The 16,689-nt window shown below is 39.9% G+C and overlaps 30 non-coding genes across 30 annotated transcripts; all 30 read right to left on the reverse strand.

Annotated features, from left to right (window-relative positions):
• Window positions 1–91: 91 nt before the first annotated feature.
• Window positions 92–174, reverse strand: TRNAL-AAG (transfer RNA leucine (anticodon AAG)). Its single transcript has one exon. It is a non-coding gene; the product is annotated as a tRNA-Leu (tRNA).
• Window positions 175–505: 331 nt separating this feature from the next.
• Window positions 506–587, reverse strand: TRNAL-UAG (transfer RNA leucine (anticodon UAG)). Its single transcript has one exon. It is a non-coding gene; the product is annotated as a tRNA-Leu (tRNA).
• Window positions 588–1,340: 753 nt separating this feature from the next.
• Window positions 1,341–1,422, reverse strand: TRNAL-AAG (transfer RNA leucine (anticodon AAG)). The gene has a single exon. It is a non-coding gene; the product is annotated as a tRNA-Leu (tRNA).
• A 333-nt stretch (window positions 1,423–1,755) lies between these two features.
• Window positions 1,756–1,837, reverse strand: TRNAL-AAG (transfer RNA leucine (anticodon AAG)). Its single transcript has one exon. It is a non-coding gene; the product is annotated as a tRNA-Leu (tRNA).
• A 753-nt stretch (window positions 1,838–2,590) lies between these two features.
• On the reverse strand, window positions 2,591–2,672 carry TRNAL-AAG (transfer RNA leucine (anticodon AAG)). The gene has a single exon. It is a non-coding gene; the product is annotated as a tRNA-Leu (tRNA).
• Window positions 2,673–3,008: 336 nt separating this feature from the next.
• On the reverse strand, window positions 3,009–3,090 carry TRNAL-UAG (transfer RNA leucine (anticodon UAG)). Its single transcript has one exon. It is a non-coding gene; the product is annotated as a tRNA-Leu (tRNA).
• Window positions 3,091–3,424: 334 nt separating this feature from the next.
• On the reverse strand, window positions 3,425–3,506 carry TRNAL-AAG (transfer RNA leucine (anticodon AAG)). Its single transcript has one exon. It is a non-coding gene; the product is annotated as a tRNA-Leu (tRNA).
• Window positions 3,507–3,837: 331 nt separating this feature from the next.
• Window positions 3,838–3,919, reverse strand: TRNAL-UAG (transfer RNA leucine (anticodon UAG)). The gene has a single exon. It is a non-coding gene; the product is annotated as a tRNA-Leu (tRNA).
• Window positions 3,920–4,673: 754 nt separating this feature from the next.
• Window positions 4,674–4,755, reverse strand: TRNAL-UAG (transfer RNA leucine (anticodon UAG)). Its single transcript has one exon. It is a non-coding gene; the product is annotated as a tRNA-Leu (tRNA).
• Window positions 4,756–5,090: 335 nt separating this feature from the next.
• TRNAL-AAG (transfer RNA leucine (anticodon AAG)) lies at window positions 5,091–5,173 on the reverse strand. Its single transcript has one exon. It is a non-coding gene; the product is annotated as a tRNA-Leu (tRNA).
• A 330-nt stretch (window positions 5,174–5,503) lies between these two features.
• Window positions 5,504–5,585, reverse strand: TRNAL-UAG (transfer RNA leucine (anticodon UAG)). The gene has a single exon. It is a non-coding gene; the product is annotated as a tRNA-Leu (tRNA).
• A 754-nt stretch (window positions 5,586–6,339) lies between these two features.
• On the reverse strand, window positions 6,340–6,421 carry TRNAL-UAG (transfer RNA leucine (anticodon UAG)). The gene has a single exon. It is a non-coding gene; the product is annotated as a tRNA-Leu (tRNA).
• A 335-nt stretch (window positions 6,422–6,756) lies between these two features.
• Window positions 6,757–6,839, reverse strand: TRNAL-AAG (transfer RNA leucine (anticodon AAG)). The gene has a single exon. It is a non-coding gene; the product is annotated as a tRNA-Leu (tRNA).
• A 330-nt stretch (window positions 6,840–7,169) lies between these two features.
• TRNAL-UAG (transfer RNA leucine (anticodon UAG)) lies at window positions 7,170–7,252 on the reverse strand. The gene has a single exon. It is a non-coding gene; the product is annotated as a tRNA-Leu (tRNA).
• A 335-nt stretch (window positions 7,253–7,587) lies between these two features.
• Window positions 7,588–7,669, reverse strand: TRNAL-UAG (transfer RNA leucine (anticodon UAG)). Its single transcript has one exon. It is a non-coding gene; the product is annotated as a tRNA-Leu (tRNA).
• A 334-nt stretch (window positions 7,670–8,003) lies between these two features.
• Window positions 8,004–8,085, reverse strand: TRNAL-UAG (transfer RNA leucine (anticodon UAG)). The gene has a single exon. It is a non-coding gene; the product is annotated as a tRNA-Leu (tRNA).
• A 754-nt stretch (window positions 8,086–8,839) lies between these two features.
• Window positions 8,840–8,921, reverse strand: TRNAL-AAG (transfer RNA leucine (anticodon AAG)). Its single transcript has one exon. It is a non-coding gene; the product is annotated as a tRNA-Leu (tRNA).
• A 743-nt stretch (window positions 8,922–9,664) lies between these two features.
• TRNAL-UAG (transfer RNA leucine (anticodon UAG)) lies at window positions 9,665–9,746 on the reverse strand. The gene has a single exon. It is a non-coding gene; the product is annotated as a tRNA-Leu (tRNA).
• Window positions 9,747–10,082: 336 nt separating this feature from the next.
• TRNAL-UAG (transfer RNA leucine (anticodon UAG)) lies at window positions 10,083–10,164 on the reverse strand. The gene has a single exon. It is a non-coding gene; the product is annotated as a tRNA-Leu (tRNA).
• Window positions 10,165–10,499: 335 nt separating this feature from the next.
• TRNAL-AAG (transfer RNA leucine (anticodon AAG)) lies at window positions 10,500–10,581 on the reverse strand. The gene has a single exon. It is a non-coding gene; the product is annotated as a tRNA-Leu (tRNA).
• A 335-nt stretch (window positions 10,582–10,916) lies between these two features.
• Window positions 10,917–10,998, reverse strand: TRNAL-AAG (transfer RNA leucine (anticodon AAG)). The gene has a single exon. It is a non-coding gene; the product is annotated as a tRNA-Leu (tRNA).
• Window positions 10,999–11,333: 335 nt separating this feature from the next.
• On the reverse strand, window positions 11,334–11,415 carry TRNAL-UAG (transfer RNA leucine (anticodon UAG)). The gene has a single exon. It is a non-coding gene; the product is annotated as a tRNA-Leu (tRNA).
• A 754-nt stretch (window positions 11,416–12,169) lies between these two features.
• On the reverse strand, window positions 12,170–12,251 carry TRNAL-AAG (transfer RNA leucine (anticodon AAG)). Its single transcript has one exon. It is a non-coding gene; the product is annotated as a tRNA-Leu (tRNA).
• A 743-nt stretch (window positions 12,252–12,994) lies between these two features.
• TRNAL-UAG (transfer RNA leucine (anticodon UAG)) lies at window positions 12,995–13,076 on the reverse strand. Its single transcript has one exon. It is a non-coding gene; the product is annotated as a tRNA-Leu (tRNA).
• Window positions 13,077–13,412: 336 nt separating this feature from the next.
• Window positions 13,413–13,494, reverse strand: TRNAL-UAG (transfer RNA leucine (anticodon UAG)). The gene has a single exon. It is a non-coding gene; the product is annotated as a tRNA-Leu (tRNA).
• Window positions 13,495–13,829: 335 nt separating this feature from the next.
• TRNAL-AAG (transfer RNA leucine (anticodon AAG)) lies at window positions 13,830–13,911 on the reverse strand. The gene has a single exon. It is a non-coding gene; the product is annotated as a tRNA-Leu (tRNA).
• A 335-nt stretch (window positions 13,912–14,246) lies between these two features.
• TRNAL-AAG (transfer RNA leucine (anticodon AAG)) lies at window positions 14,247–14,328 on the reverse strand. Its single transcript has one exon. It is a non-coding gene; the product is annotated as a tRNA-Leu (tRNA).
• Window positions 14,329–14,663: 335 nt separating this feature from the next.
• On the reverse strand, window positions 14,664–14,745 carry TRNAL-UAG (transfer RNA leucine (anticodon UAG)). Its single transcript has one exon. It is a non-coding gene; the product is annotated as a tRNA-Leu (tRNA).
• Window positions 14,746–15,499: 754 nt separating this feature from the next.
• TRNAL-AAG (transfer RNA leucine (anticodon AAG)) lies at window positions 15,500–15,581 on the reverse strand. Its single transcript has one exon. It is a non-coding gene; the product is annotated as a tRNA-Leu (tRNA).
• A 743-nt stretch (window positions 15,582–16,324) lies between these two features.
• TRNAL-UAG (transfer RNA leucine (anticodon UAG)) lies at window positions 16,325–16,406 on the reverse strand. Its single transcript has one exon. It is a non-coding gene; the product is annotated as a tRNA-Leu (tRNA).
• Between the last annotated feature and the right edge of the window lie 283 nt (window positions 16,407–16,689).

A 16,689-nucleotide genomic window follows, 5' to 3' on the forward strand; every position in this document is an offset into this window, starting at 1 on the left:
TCAAAGTGCGACTAAAACATGTGCATAGCCGTATACACAGAAATTGAATAACGGCAGCTTGAATGACAGTTGTGCAAAATACTGAACAACTTGGCAGCGGTGGGATTCAAACCCACGTCATCGAAATGACTGGTGCCTTAAACCAGCGCCTTAGACCGCTCGGCCACGCTAGCCATAATTACTTTGCAAAAACAAGGCCATTACCCTGAAACACAATTTCATGTGTGTTTCGGTATTTACCGAGACGACTGAAGTGATATTTGTAACAATGCAAAAGCCAATAATGAGAATACTATTTTCTGGGGAATTTTTGACGCTGTAGTTACTCATTAAAGGTGTTCACCGGGTTTCATTTCGTCATCTAATCAGATTGTATGCATTGCTTAGTTACTTGCCGTGAATATTTGTTTTATTTCAAAGTGCGACTAAAACATGTGCATAGCCGTATACACAGAAATTGAATAACGGCAGCTTGAATGACAGTTGTGCAAAATACTGAACAACTTGGCAGCGGTGGTATTCGAACCCACGCCATCGAAATAACTGGTGCCTAAAACCAGCGCCTTAAACCGCTCGGCCACGCTACCCGTAATTACTTTACTAAAACAAGGCAATTACCCTGAAACCAAAGCATTTCATGTGTGTTTCGGTATTTACCGAGACGACTGAAGTGATATTTTTAACAATGCAAATGCCACAAATTCGAATACTATTTCCTGGGAATTGTTGACGTTGTAGATACTCACTAAAATGACGTTCACCGGGTTTCATTTCATCATCTAATCAGATTGTATGCATTGCTCAGTTACTTGCCGTGAATATTTGTTTTATTTCAAAGTGCGACGAAAACATGTGCATAGCCGTATACACAGAAATTGAATAACGGCAGCTTGAATGACAGTTGTGCAAAATACTGAACAACCTGGCAGCGGTGGGATTCGAACCCACGCCATCGAAATGACTGGTGCCTTAAAGCAGCGCCTTTGACCGCTCAGCCACGCTACCCATAATTACTTTGCAAAAACAAGGTAATTACCCTGAAACACAAGCATTTCATGTGTGTTTCGGTATTTACCGAGACGACTGAAGTGATATTTGTAACAATGCAAAAGCCAATAATGAGAATACTATTTTCTGGGGAATTTTTGACGCTGTAGTTACTCATTAAAGGTGTTCACCGGGTTTCATTTCGTCATCTAATCAGATTGTATGCATTGCTTAGTTACTTGCCGTGAATATTTGTTTTATTTCAAAGTGCGACTAAAACATGTGCATAGCCGTATACACAGAAATTGAATAACGGCAGCTTGAATGACAGTTGTGCAAAATACTGAGCAACCTGGCAGCGGTGGGATTCAAACCCACGTCATCGAAATGACTGGTGCCTTAAACCAGCGCCTTAGACCGCTCGGCCACGCTACCCATAATTACTTTGCAAAAACAAGGCCATTACCCTGAAACACATTTTCATGTGTGTTTCGGTATTTACCGAGACGACTGAAGTGATATTTGTAACAATGCAAAAGCCAAAAATGAGAATACTATTTTCTGGGAATTGTTGACGCTGTAGATACTCACTAAAATGACGTTCACCGGGTTTCATTTCATCATCTAATCAGATTGTATGCATTGCTCAGTTACTTGCCGTGAATATTTGTTTTATTTCAAAGTGCGACTAAAACATGTGCATAGCCGTATACACAGAAATTGAATAACGGCAGCTTGAATGACAGTTGTGCAAAATACTGAACAACCTGGCAGCGGTGGGATTCGAACCCACGCCATCGAAATGACTGGTGCCTTAAACCAGCGCCTTTGACCGCTCGGCCACGCTACCCATAATTACTTTGCAAAAACAAAGCAATTACCCTGAAACACAAGCATTTCATGTGTGTTTCGGTATTTACCGAGACGACTGAAGTGATATTTGTAACAATGCAAAAGCCAATAATGAGAATACTATTTTCTGGGGAATTTTTGACGCTGTAGTTACTCATTAAATGTGTTCACCGGGTTTCATTTCGTCATCTAATCAGATTGTATGCACTGCTTAATTATTTGCCGTGAATATTTGTTGGATTTCAACATGCGACTAAAACATGTGCATAGTCGTAAACACTGAAATTGTATTATGCCAGCATAAATGACAGTTGTGCAAAATACTAAATAACAAGGCAGCCGTGGGATACGAACCCACGCCATCGAAATGACTGGTGCCTAAAACCAGCGCCTTAGACCGCTCGGCCACGCTACCCAAAATTACTTTGCAAAAACAAGGCAATTACCCTGGAACAAAAGCATTTCATGTGTGTTTCGGTATTTACCGAGACGACTGAAGTGATATTTTTAAAAATGCAAAGGCCACAAATTCGAAAACTATTTCCTGGGAATTGTTGACGCTGTAGATACTCACTAAAATTTCGTTCACCGGGTTTTATTTCATCATCTAATCAAATTGTATGCATTGCTTAGTTACTTGCCGTGAATATTTGTTTTATTTCAAAGTGCGACTAAAACATGTGCATAGCCGTATACACAGAAATTGAATAACGGCAGCTTGAATGACAGTTGTGCAAAATACTTAACAACCTGGCAGCGGTGGGATTCGAACCCACGCCATCGAAATGACTGGTACCTTAAACCAGCGTCTTAAACCGCTCGGCCACGCTACCCGTAATTACTTTACTAAAACAAGGCAATTACCCTGAAACCAAAGCATTTCATGTGTGTTTCGGTATTTACCGAGACGACTGAAGTGATATTTTTAACAATGCAAATGCCACAAATTCTAATACTATTTCCTGGGAATTGTTGACGCTGTAGATACTCACTAAAATGACGTTCACCGGGTTTCATTTCATCATCTAATCAGATTGTACGCATTGCTCAGTTACTTGCCGTGAATATTTGTTTTATTTCTAAGTGCGACTAAAACATGTGCATAGCCGTATACACAGAAATTGAATTACGGCAGCTTGAATGACAGTTGTGCAAAATACTAAACTGCATGGCAGCGGTGGTATTCGAACCCACGCCATCGAAATATCTGGTGCCTAAAACCAGCGCCTTAAACCGCTCGGCCACGCTACCCGTAATTACTTCACTAAAACAAGGCAATTACCCTGAAACACAAGCATTTCATGTGTGTTTCGGTATTTACCGAGACGACTGAATTGATATTTGTAACAATGCAAAAGCCAATAATGAGAATACTGTTTTCTGGGAATTTTTGACGCTGAAGTTACTCATTAAAGGTGTTCACCGGGTTTCATTTCATCATCTAATCAGGTTGTATGCACTGCTTAATTATTTCCCGTGAATATTTGTTTTATTTCAAAGTGCGACTAAAACATGTGCATAGCCGTATACACAGAAATTGAATAACGGCAGCTTGAATGACAGTTGTGCAAAATACTGAACAACCTGGCAGCGGTGGGATTCAAACCCACGTCATCGAAATGACTGGTGCCTTAAACCAGCGCCTTAGACCGCTCGGCCACGCTACCCATAATTACTTTGCAAAAACAAGGCCATTACCCTGAAACACAATTTCATGTGTGTTTCGGTATTTACCGAGACGACTGAAGTGATATTTGTAACAATGCAAAAGCCAAAAATGAGAATACTATTTTCTGGGAATTTTTGACACTGTAGTTACTCATTAAATGTGTTCAACGGGTTTCATTTCGTCATCTAATCAGATTGTATGCACTGCTTAATTATTTGCCGTGAATATTTGTTGGATTTCAACATGCGAAATAAACATGTGCATAGTCGGAAACACTGAAATTGTATCATGCCAGCATAAATGACTGATGTGCAAAATACTAAAAAACATGGCAGCGGTGGGATTCGAACCCACGCCATCGAAATGACTGGTGCCTAAAACCAGCGCCTTAGACCGCTCGGCCACGCTACCCATAATTACTTTGCAAAAACAAGGCAATTACCCTGAAACACAAGCATTTCATGTGTGTTTCGGTATTTACCGAGACGACTGAAGTGATATTTTTAACAATGCAAATGCCACAAATTCGAATACTATTTCCTGGGAATTGTTGACGCTGTAGATACTCACTAAAATGACGTTCACCGGGTTTCATTTCATCATCTAATCAGATTGTATGCATTGCTTAGTTACTTGCCGTGAATATTTGTTTTATTTCTAAGTGCGACTAAAACATGTGCATAGCCGTATACACAGAAATTGAATTACGGCAGCTTGAATGACAGTTGTGCAAAATACTAAACAACATGGCAGCGGTGGTATTCGAACCCACGCCATCGAAATAACTGGTGCCTAAAACCAGCGTCTTAAACCGCTCTGCCACGCTCCCCGTAATTACTTTACTAAAACAAGGCAATTACCCTGAAACCAAAGCATTTCATGTGTGTTTCGGTATTTACCGAGACGACTGAAGTGATATTTTTAACAATGCTAATGCCACAAATTCGAATACTATTTCCTGGGAATTGTTGACGCTGTAGATACTCACTAAAATGACGTTCACCGGGTTTCATTTCATCATCTAATCAGATTGTATGCATTGCTTAGTTACTTGCCGTGAATATTTGTTTTATTTCTAAGTGCGACTAAAACATGTGCATAGCCGTATACACAGAAATTGAATTACGGCAGCTTGAATGACAGTTGTGCAAAATACTAAACTACATGGCAGCAGTGGTACTCGAACCCACGCCATCGAAATATCTGGTGCCTAAAACCAGCGCCTTAAACCGCTCGGCCACGCTACCAGTAATTACTTTACTAAAACAAGGCAATTACCCTGAAACACAAGCATTTCATGTGTGTTTCGGTATTTACCGAGACGACTGAAGTGATATTTGTAACAATGCAAAAGCCAATAATGAGAATACTATTTTCTGGGGAATTTTTGACGCTGTAGTTACTCATTAAAGGTGTTCACCGGGTTTCATTTCGTCATCTAATCAGATTGTATGCATTGCTTAGTTACTTGCCGTGAATATTTGTTTTATTTCAAAGTGCGACTAAAACATGTGCATAGCCGTATACACAGAAATTGAATAACGGCAGCTTGAATGACAGTTGTGCAAAATACTGAACAACTTGGCAGCGGTGGGATTCAAACCCACGTCATCGAAATGACTGGTGCCTTAAACCAGCGCCTTAGACCGCTCGGCCACGCTAGCCATAATTACTTTGCAAAAACAAGGCCATTACCCTGAAACACAATTTCATGTGTGTTTCGGTATTTACCGAGACGACTGAAGTGATATTTGTAACAATGCAAAAGCCAAAAATGAGAATACTATTTTCTGGGAATTTTTGACGCTGTAGTTACTCATTAAATGTGTTCAACGGGTTTCATTTCGTAATCTAATCAGATTGTATGCACTGCTTAATTATTTGCCGTGAATATTTGTTGGATTTCAACATGCGAAATAAACATGTGCATAGTCGGAAACACTGAAATTGTATCATGCCAGCATAAATGACTGATGGGCAAAATACTAAACAACATGGCAGCGGTGGGATTCGAACCCACGCCATCGAAATGACTGGTGCCTAAAACCAGCGCCTTAGACCGCTCGGCCACGCTACCCATAATTACTTTGCAAAAACAAGGCAATTACCCTGAAACACAAGCATTTCATGTGTGTTTCGGTATTTACCGAGACGACTGAAGTGATATTTTTAACAATGCAAATGCCACAAATTCGAATACTATTTCCTGGGAATTGTTGACGCTGTAGATACTCACTAAAATGACGTTCACCGGGTTTCATTTCATCATCTAATCAGATTGTATGCATTGCTTAGTTACTTGCCGTGAATATTTGTTTTATTTCTAAGTGCGACTAAAACATGTGCATAGCCGTATACACAGAAATTGAATTACGGCAGCTTGAATGACAGTTGTGCAAAATACTAAACAACATGGCAGCGGTGGTATTCGAACCCACGCCATCGAAATAACTGGTGCCTAAAACCAGCGTCTTAAACCGCTCGGCCACGCTACCCGTAATTACTTTACTAAAACAAGGCAATTACCCTGAAACCAAAGCATTTCATGTGTGTTTCGGTATTTACCGAGACGACTGAAGTGATATTTTTAACAATGCAAATGCCACAAATTCGAATACTATTTCCTGGGAATTGTTGACGCTGTAGATACTCACTAAAATGACGTTCACCGGGTTTCATTTCATCATCTAATCAGATTGTATGCATTGCTTAGTTACTTGCCGTGAATATTTGTTTTATTTCTAAGTGCGACTAAAACATGTGCATAGCCGTATACACAGAAATTGAATTACGGCAGCTTGAATGACAGTTGTGCAAAATACTAAACTACATGGCAGCGGTGGTATTCGAACCCACGCCATCGAAATATCTGGTGCCTAAAACCAGCGCCTTAAACCGCTCGGCCACGCTACCCGTAATTACTTTACTAAAACAAGGCAATTACCCTGAAACACAAGCATTTCATGTGTGTTTCGGTATTTACCGAGACGACTGAAGTGATATTTGTAACAATGCAAAAGCCAATAATGAGAATACTATTTTCTGGGGAATTTTTGACGCTGTAGTTACTCATTAAAGGTGTTCACCGGGTTTCATTTCGTCATCTAATCAGATTGTATGCATTGCTTAGTTACTTGCCGTGAATATTTGTTTTATTTCAAAGTGCGACTAAAACATGTGCATAGCCGTATACACAGAAATTGAATAACGGCAGCTTGAATGACAGTTGTGCAAAATACTGAACAACTTGGCAGCGGTGGGATTCAAACCCACGTCATCGAAATGACTGGTGCCTTAAACCAGCGCCTTAGACCGCTCGGCCACGCTAGCCATAATTACTTTGCAAAAACAAGGCCATTACCCTGAAACACAATTTCATGTGTGTTTCGGTATTTACCGAGACGACTGAAGTGATATTTGTAACAATGCAAAAGCCAAAAATGAGAATACTATTTTCTGGGAATTTTTGACGCTGTAGTTACTCATTAAATGTGTTCAACGGGTTTCATTTCGTAATCTAATCAGATTGTATGCACTGCTTAATTATTTGCCGTGAATATTTGTTGGATTTCAACATGCGAAATAAACATGTGCATAGTCGGAAACACTGAAATTGTATCATGCCAGCATAAATGACTGATGTGCAAAATACTAAACAACATGGCAGCGGTGGGAATCGAACCCACGCCATCGAAATGACTGGTGCCTAAAACCAGCGCCTTAGACCGCTCGGCCACGCTAACCATAATTACTTTGCAAAAACAAGGCAATTACCCTGAAACACAAGCATTTCATGTGTGTTTCGGTATTTACCGAGACGACTGAAGTGATATTTTTAACAATGCAAATGCCACAAATTCGAATACTATTTCCTGGGAATTGTTGACGCTGTAGATACTCACTAAAATGACGTTCACCGGGTTTCATTTCATCATCTAATCAGATTGTATGCATTGCTTAGTTACTTGCCGTGAATATTTGTTTTATTTCTAAGTGCGACAAAAACATGTGCATAGCCGTATACACAGAAATTGAATTACGGCAGCTTGAATGACAGTTGAGCAAAATTCTAAACAACATGGCAGCGGTGGTATTCGAACCCACGCCATCGAAATATCTGGTGCCTAAAACCAGCGCCTTAAACCGCTCGGCCACGCTACCCGTAATTACCTTACTAAAACAAGGCAATTACCCTGGAACAAAAGCATTTCATGTGTATTTCGGTATTTACCGAGACGACTGAAGTGATATTTGTAACAATGCAAAAGCCAAAAATGAGAATACTATTTTCTGGGAATTTTTGACACTGTAGTTACTCATTAAATGTGTTCAACGGGTTTCATTTCGTCATCTAATCAGATTGTATGCACTGCTTAATTATTTGCCGTGAATATTTGTTGGATTTCAACATGCGAAATAAACATGTGCATAGTCGGAAACACTGAAATTGTATCATGCCAGCATAAATGACTGTTGTGCAAAATACTAAACAACATGGCAGCGGTGGGATTCGAACCCACGCCATCGAAATGACTGGTGCCTAAAACCAGCGCCTTAGACCGCTCGGCCACGCTACCCATAATTACTTTACAAAAACAAGGCAATTACCCTGAAATACAAGCATTTCATGTGTGTTTCGGTATTTACCGAGACGACTGAAGTGATATTTGTAACAATGCAAAAGCCAAAAATGAGAATACTATTTTCTGGGAATTTTTGACGCTGTAGATACTCACTAAAATGACGTTCACCGAGTTTCATTTCATCATCTAATCAGACTGTATGCATTGCTTAGTTACTTGCCGTGAATATTTGTTTTATTTCTAAGTGCGACTAAAACATGTGCATAGTCGGAAACACTGAAATTGTATTATGCCAGCATAAATGACTGTTGTGCAAAATACTAAAGAACATGGCATCGGTGGGATTCGGACCCACGCCATAGGAATGACTGGTGCCTAAAACCAGCGCCTTAGACCGCTCGGCCACGCTACCCATAATTACTTTACTGAAACAAGGCAATTACCCTGGAACAAAAGCATTTCATGTGTATTTCGGTATTTACCGAGACGACTGAAGTGATATTTTTAACAATGCAAATGCCACAAATTCGAATACTATTTCCTGGGAATTGTTGACGCTGTAGATACTCACTAAAATGACGTTCACCGGGTTTCATTTCATCATCTAATCAGATTGTATGCATTGCTTAGTTACTTGCCGTGAATATTTGTTTTATTTCTAATTGCGACTAAAACATGTGCATAGCCGTATACACAGAAATTGAATTACGGCAGCTTGAATGACAGTTGTGCAAAATACTGAACAACCTGGCAGCGGTGGGATTCGAACCCGCGCCATCGAAATGACTGGTGCCTTAAACCAGCGCCTTAGACCGCTCGGCTACGCTACCCATAATTACTTTACAAAAACAAGGCAATTACCCTGAAATACAAGCATTTCATGTGTGTTTCGGTATTTACCGACACGACTGAAGTGATATTTGTAACAATGCAAAAGCCAAAAATGAGAATACTATTTTCTGGGAATTTTTGACGCTGTAGTTACTCATTAAAATGTGTTCACCGGGTTTCAATTCGTCATCTAATCAGATTGTATGCACTGCTTAATTATTTGCCGTGAATATTTGTTGGATTTCAACATGCGAAATAAACATGTGCATAGTCGTAAACACTGAAATTGTATTATGCCAGCATAAATGACTGTTCTGCAAAATACTAAACAACATGGCAGCGGTGGTATTCGAACCCACGCCAGCGAAATGACTGGTGCCTTAAACAAGCGCCTTTGACCGCTCGGCCACGCTACCCATAATAACACTGCAAAAACGACACAATTACCCGGAAACACAAGCATTTCATGTGTGTTTGGGTATTTACCGAGACGACTGAAGTGATATTTGTAATAATGCAAATGCCGAAAATGCGAATACTATTTTCTGAGAATTTTTGACTCTGTGGTTACTCATTAAAATGTGTTCACCGGGTTTCATTTCATCATCTAATCAGATTGTATGCATTGCTTAGTTACTTGCCGTGAATATTTGTTTTATTTTAAAGTGCGACTAAAACATGTGCATAGCCGTATACACAGAAATTGAATTACGGCAGCTTGAATGCAAAATACTAAACAACATGGCAGCAGTGGGATTCGAACCCACGCCATCGAAATGACTGGTGCCTAAAACCAGCGCCTTAGACCGCTCGGCCACGCTACCCATAACTACTTTACTAAAACAAGGCAATTACCCAGGAACAAAAGCATTTCATGTGTATTTCGGTATTTACCAAGACGACTGAAGTGATATTTTTAACAATGCAAATGCCACAAATTCGAATACTATTTCCTGGGAATTGTTGACGCTGTAGATACTCACTAAAATGACGTTCACCGGGTTTCATTTCATCATCTAATCAGATTGTATGCATTGCTTAGTTACTTGCCGTGAATATTTGTTTTATTTCTAAGTGCGACTAAAACATGTGCATAGCCGTATACACAGAAATTGAATAACGGCAGCTTGAATGACAGTTGTGCAAAATACTCAACAACCTGGCAGCGGTGGGATTCGAACCCACGCCATCGAAATGACTGGTGCCTAAAACCAGCGCCTTAGACCGCTCGGCCACGCTACCCATAACTACTTTTCTAAAACAAGGCAATTACCCTGGAACAAAAGCATTTCATGTGTGTTTCGGTATTTACCGAGACGACTGAAGTGATATTTGTAACAGTGCAAAAGCCAATAATGAGAATACTATTTTCTGGGAATTTTTGACGCTGTAGTTACTCATTAAAATGTGTTCACCGGGTTTCATTTCGTCATCTAATCAGATTGTATGCACTGCTTAATTATTTGCCGTGAATATTTGTTGGATTTCAACATGCGAAATAAACATGTGCATAGTCGGAAACACTGAAATTGTATTATGCCAGCATAAATGACTGTTGTGCAAAATACTCAACAACCTGGCAGCGGTGGGATTCGAACCCACGCCATCGAAATGACTGGTGCCTTAAACCAGCGCCTTAGACCGCTCGGCCACGCTACCCATAATAACATTGCAAAAACGACACAATTACCCGGAAACACAAGCATTTCATGTGTGTTTGGGTATTTACCGAGACGACTGAAGTGATATTTGTAATAATGCAAATGCCGAAAATGCGAATACTATTTTCTGAGAATTTTTGACTCTGTGGTTACTCATTAAAATGTGTTCACCGGGTTTCATTTCATCATCTAATCAGATTGTATGCATTGCTTAGTTACTTGCCGTGAATATTTGTTTTATTTCAAAGTGCGACTAAAACATGTGCATAGCCGTATAAACAGAAATTGAATAACGGCAGCTTGAATGACAGTTGTGCAAAATACTCAACAACCTGGCAGCGGTGGGATTCGAACCCACGCCATCGAAATGACTGGTGCCTTAAACCAGCGCCTTAGACCGCTCGGCCACGCTACCCATAATTACTTTGCAAAAACAAGGCAATTACCCCGAAACACAAGCATTTCATGTGTGTTTCGGTATTTACCGAGACGACTGAAGTGATATTTGTAACAATGCATATGCCAAAAACGCGAATACTATTTTCTGGGAATTTTTGACGCTGTAGTTACTCATTAAAATGTGTTCACCGGGTTTCAATTCGTCATCTAATCAGATTGTATGCACTGCTTAATTATTTGCCGTGAATATTTGTTGGATTTCAACATGCGAAATAAACATGTGCATAGTCGTAAACACTGAAATTGTATTATGCCAGCATAAATGACTGTTGTGCAAAATACTAAACAACATGGCAGCGGTGGGATTCGAACCCACGCCATCGAAATGACTGGTGCCTAAAACCAGCGCCTTAGACCGCTCGGCCACGCTACCCATAATTACTTTACAAAAACAAGGCAATTACCCTGAAATACAAGCATTTCATGTGTGTTTCGGTATTTACCGAGACGACTGAAGTGATATTTGTAACAATGCAAAAGCCAAAAATGAGAATACTATTTTCTGGGAATTTTTGACGCTGTAGATACTCACTAAAATGACGTTCACCGAGTTTCATTTCATCATCTAATCAGACTGTATGCATTGCTTAGTTACTTGCCGTGAATATTTGTTTTATTTCTAAGTGCGACTAAAACATGTGCATAGTCGGAAACACTGAAATTGTATTATGCCAGCATAAATGACTGTTGTGCAAAATACTAAAGAACATGGCATCGGTGGGATTCGGACCCACGCCATAGGAATGACTGGTGCCTAAAACCAGCGCCTTAGACCGCTCGGCCACGCTACCCATAATTACTTTACTGAAACAAGGCAATTACCCTGGAACAAAAGCATTTCATGTGTATTTCGGTATTTACCGAGACGACTGAAGTGATATTTTTAACAATGCAAATGCCACAAATTCGAATACTATTTCCTGGGAATTGTTGACGCTGTAGATACTCACTAAAATGACGTTCACCGGGTTTCATTTCATCATCTAATCAGATTGTATGCATTGCTTAGTTACTTGCCGTGAATATTTGTTTTATTTCTAATTGCGACTAAAACATGTGCATAGCCGTATACACAGAAATTGAATTACGGCAGCTTGAATGACAGTTGTGCAAAATACTGAACAACCTGGCAGCGGTGGGATTCGAACCCGCGCCATCGAAATGACTGGTGCCTTAAACCAGCGCCTTAGACCGCTCGGCTACGCTACCCATAATTACTTTACAAAAACAAGGCAATTACCCTGAAATACAAGCATTTCATGTGTGTTTCGGTATTTACCGACACGACTGAAGTGATATTTGTAACAATGCAAAAGCCAAAAATGAGAATACTATTTTCTGGGAATTTTTGACGCTGTAGTTACTCATTAAAATGTGTTCACCGGGTTTCAATTCGTCATCTAATCAGATTGTATGCACTGCTTAATTATTTGCCGTGAATATTTGTTGGATTTCAACATGCGAAATAAACATGTGCATAGTCGTAAACACTGAAATTGTATTATGCCAGCATAAATGACTGTTCTGCAAAATACTAAACAACATGGCAGCGGTGGTATTCGAACCCACGCCAGCGAAATGACTGGTGCCTTAAACAAGCGCCTTTGACCGCTCGGCCACGCTACCCATAATAACACTGCAAAAACGACACAATTACCCGGAAACACAAGCATTTCATGTGTGTTTGGGTATTTACCGAGACGACTGAAGTGATATTTGTAATAATGCAAATGCCGAAAATGCGAATACTATTTTCTGAGAATTTTTGACTCTGTGGTTACTCATTAAAATGTGTTCACCGGGTTTCATTTCATCATCTAATCAGATTGTATGCATTGCTTAGTTACTTGCCGTGAATATTTGTTTTATTTTAAAGTGCAACTAAAACATGTGCATAGCCGTATACACAGAAATTGAATTACGGCAGCTTGAATGCAAAATACTAAACAACATGGCAGCGGTGGGATTCGAACCCACGCCATCGAAATGACTGGTGCCTAAAACCAGCGCCTTAGACCGCTCGGCCACGCTACCCATAACTACTTTACTAAAACAAGGCAATTACCCAGGAACAAAAGCATTTCATGTGTATTTCGGTATTTACCAAGACGACTGAAGTGATATTTTTAACAATGCAAATGCCACAAATTCGAATACTATTTCCTGGGAATTGTTGACGCTGTAGATACTCACTAAAATGACGTTCACCGGGTTTCATTTCATCATCTAATCAGATTGTATGCATTGCTTAGTTACTTGCCGTGAATATTTGTTTTATTTCTAAGTGCGACTAAAACATGTGCATAGCCGTATACACAGAAATTGAATAACGGCAGCTTGAATGACAGTTGTGCAAAATACTCAACAACCTGGCAGCGGTGGGATTCGAACCCACGCCATCGAAATGACTGGTGCCTAAAACCAGCGCCTTAGACCGCTCGGCCACGCTACCCATAACTACTTTTCTAAAACAAGGCAATTACCCTGGAACAAAAGCATTTCATGTGTGTTTCGGTATTTACCGAGACGACTGAAGTGATATTTGTAACAGTGCAAAAGCCAATAATGAGAATACTATTTTCTGGGAATTTTTGACGCTGTAGTTACTCATTAAAATGTGTTCACCGGGTTTCATTTCGTCATCTAATCAGATTGTATGCACTGCTTAATTATTTGCCGTGAATATTTGTTGGATTTCAACATGCGAAATAAACATGTGCATAGTCGGAAACACTGAAATTGTATTATGCCAGCATAAATGACTGTTGTGCAAAATACTCAACAACCTGGCAGCGGTGGGATTCGAACCCACGCCATCGAAATGACTGGTGCCTTAAACCAGCGCCTTAGACCGCTCGGCCACGCTACCCATAATAACATTGCAAAAACGACACAATTACCCGGAAACACAAGCATTTCATGTGTGTTTGGGTATTTACCGAGACGACTGAAGTGATATTTGTAATAATGCAAATGCCGAAAATGCGAATACTATTTTCTGAGAATTTTTGACTCTGTGGTTACTCATTAAAATGTGTTCACCGGGTTTCATTTCATCATCTAATCAGATTGTATGCATTGCTTAGTTACTTGCCGTGAATATTTGTTTTATTTCAAAGTGCGACTAAAACATGTGCATAGCCGTATAAACAGAAATTGAATAACGGCAGCTTGAATGACAGTTGTGCAAAATACTCAACAACCTGGCAGCGGTGGGATTCGAACCCACGCCATCGAAATGACTGGTGCCTTAAACCAGCGCCTTAGACCGCTCGGCCACGCTACCCATAATTACTTTGCAAAAACAAGGCAATTACCCCGAAACACAAGCATTTCATGTGTGTTTCGGTATTTACCGAGACGACTGAAGTGATATTTGTAACAATGCATATGCCAAAAACGCGAATACTATTTTCTGGGAATTTTTGACGCTGTAGTTACTCATTAAAATGTGTTCACCGGGTTTCAATTCGTCATCTAATCAGATTGTATGCACTGCTTAATTATTTGCCGTGAATATTTGTTGGATTTCAACATGCGAAATAAACATGTGCATAGTCGTAAACACTGAAATTGTATTATGCCAGCATAAATGACTGTTGTGCAAAATACTAAACAACATGGCAGCGGTGGGATTCGAACCCACGCCATCGAAATGACTGGTGCCTAAAACCAGCGCCTTAGACCGCTCGGCCACGCTACCCATAATTACTTTACAAAAACAAGGCAATTACCCTGAAATACAAGCATTTCATGTGTGTTTCGGTATTTACCGAGACGACTGAAGTGATATTTGTAACAATGCAAAAGCCAAAAATGAGAATACTATTTTCTGGGAATTTTTGACGCTGTAGATACTCACTAAAATGACGTTCACCGAGTTTCATTTCATCATCTAATCAGACTGTATGCATTGCTTAGTTACTTGCCGTGAATATTTGTTTTATTTCTAAGTGCGACTAAAACATGTGCATAGTCGGAAACACTGAAATTGTATTATGCCAGCATAAATGACTGTTGTGCAAAATACTAAAGAACATGGCATCGGTGGGATTCGGACCCACGCCATAGGAATGACTGGTGCCTAAAACCAGCGCCTTAGACCGCTCGGCCACGCTACCCATAATTACTTTACTGAAACAAGGCAATTACCCTGGAACAAAAGCATTTCATGTGTATTTCGGTATTTACCGAGACGACTGAAGTGATATTTTTAACAATGCAAATGCCACAAATTCGAATACTATTTCCTGGGAATTGTTGACGCTGTAGATACTCACTAAAATGACGTTCACCGGGTTTCTTTTCATCATCTAATCAGATTGTATGCATTGCTTAGTTACTTGCCGTGAATATTTGTTTTATTTCTAATTGCGACTAAAACATGTGCATAGCCGTATACACAGAAATTGAATTACGGCAGCTTGAATGACAGTTGTGCAAAATACTGAACAACCTGGCAGCGGTGGGATTCGAACCCGCGCCATCGAAATGACTGGTGCCTTAAACCAGCGCCTTAGACCGCTCGGCTACGCTACCCATAATTACTTTACAAAAACAAGGCAATTACCCTGAAATACAAGCATTTCATGTGTGTTTCGGTATTTACCGACACGACTGAAGTGATATTTGTAACAATGCAAAAGCCAAAAATGAGAATACTATTTTCTGGGAATTTTTGACGCTGTAGTTACTCATTAAAATGTGTTCACCGGGTTTCAATTCGTCATCTAATCAGATTGTATGCACTGCTTAATTATTTGCCGTGAATATTTGTTGGATTTCAACATGCGAAATAAACATGTGCATAGTCGTAAACACTGAAATTGTATTATGCCAGCATAAATGACTGTTCTGCAAAATACTAAACAACATGGCAGCGGTGGTATTCGAACCCACGCCAGCGAAATGACTGGTGCCTTAAACAAGCGCCTTTGACCGCTCGGCCACGCTACCCATAATAACACTGCAAAAACGACACAATTACCCGGAAACACAAGCATTTCATGTGTGTTTGGGTATTTACCGAGACGACTGAAGTGATATTTGTAATAATGCAAATGCCGAAAATGCGAATACTATTTTCTGAGAATTTTTGACTCTGTGGTTACTCATTAAAATGTGTTCACCGGGTTTCATTTCATCATCTAATCAGATTGTATGCATTGCTTAGTTACTTGCCGTGAATATTTGTTTTATTTTAAAGTGCAACTAAAACATGTGCATAGCCGTATACACAGAAATTGAATTACGGCAGCTTGAATGCAAAATACTAAACAACATGGCAGCGGTGGGATTCGAACCCACGCCATCGAAATGACTGGTGCCTAAAACCAGCGCCTTAGACCGCTCGGCCACGCTACCCATAACTACTTTACTAAAACAAGGCAATTACCCAGGAACAAAAGCATTTCATGTGTATTTCGGTATTTACCAAGACGACTGAAGTGATATTTTTAACAATGCAAATGCCACAAATTCGAATACTATTTCCTGGGAATTGTTGACGCTGTAGATACTCACTAAAATGACGTTCACCGGGTTTCATTTCATCATCTAATCAGATTGTATGCATTGCTTAGTTACTTGCCGTGAATATTTGTTTTATTTCTAAGTGCGACTAAAACATGTGCATAGCCGTATACAC

Source organism: Saccoglossus kowalevskii, chromosome 8 (assembly GCF_978046115.1).
Source record: "Saccoglossus kowalevskii chromosome 8, keSacKowa6.1, whole genome shotgun sequence".
Lineage (NCBI taxonomy): Eukaryota > Metazoa > Hemichordata > Enteropneusta > Harrimaniidae > Saccoglossus > Saccoglossus kowalevskii.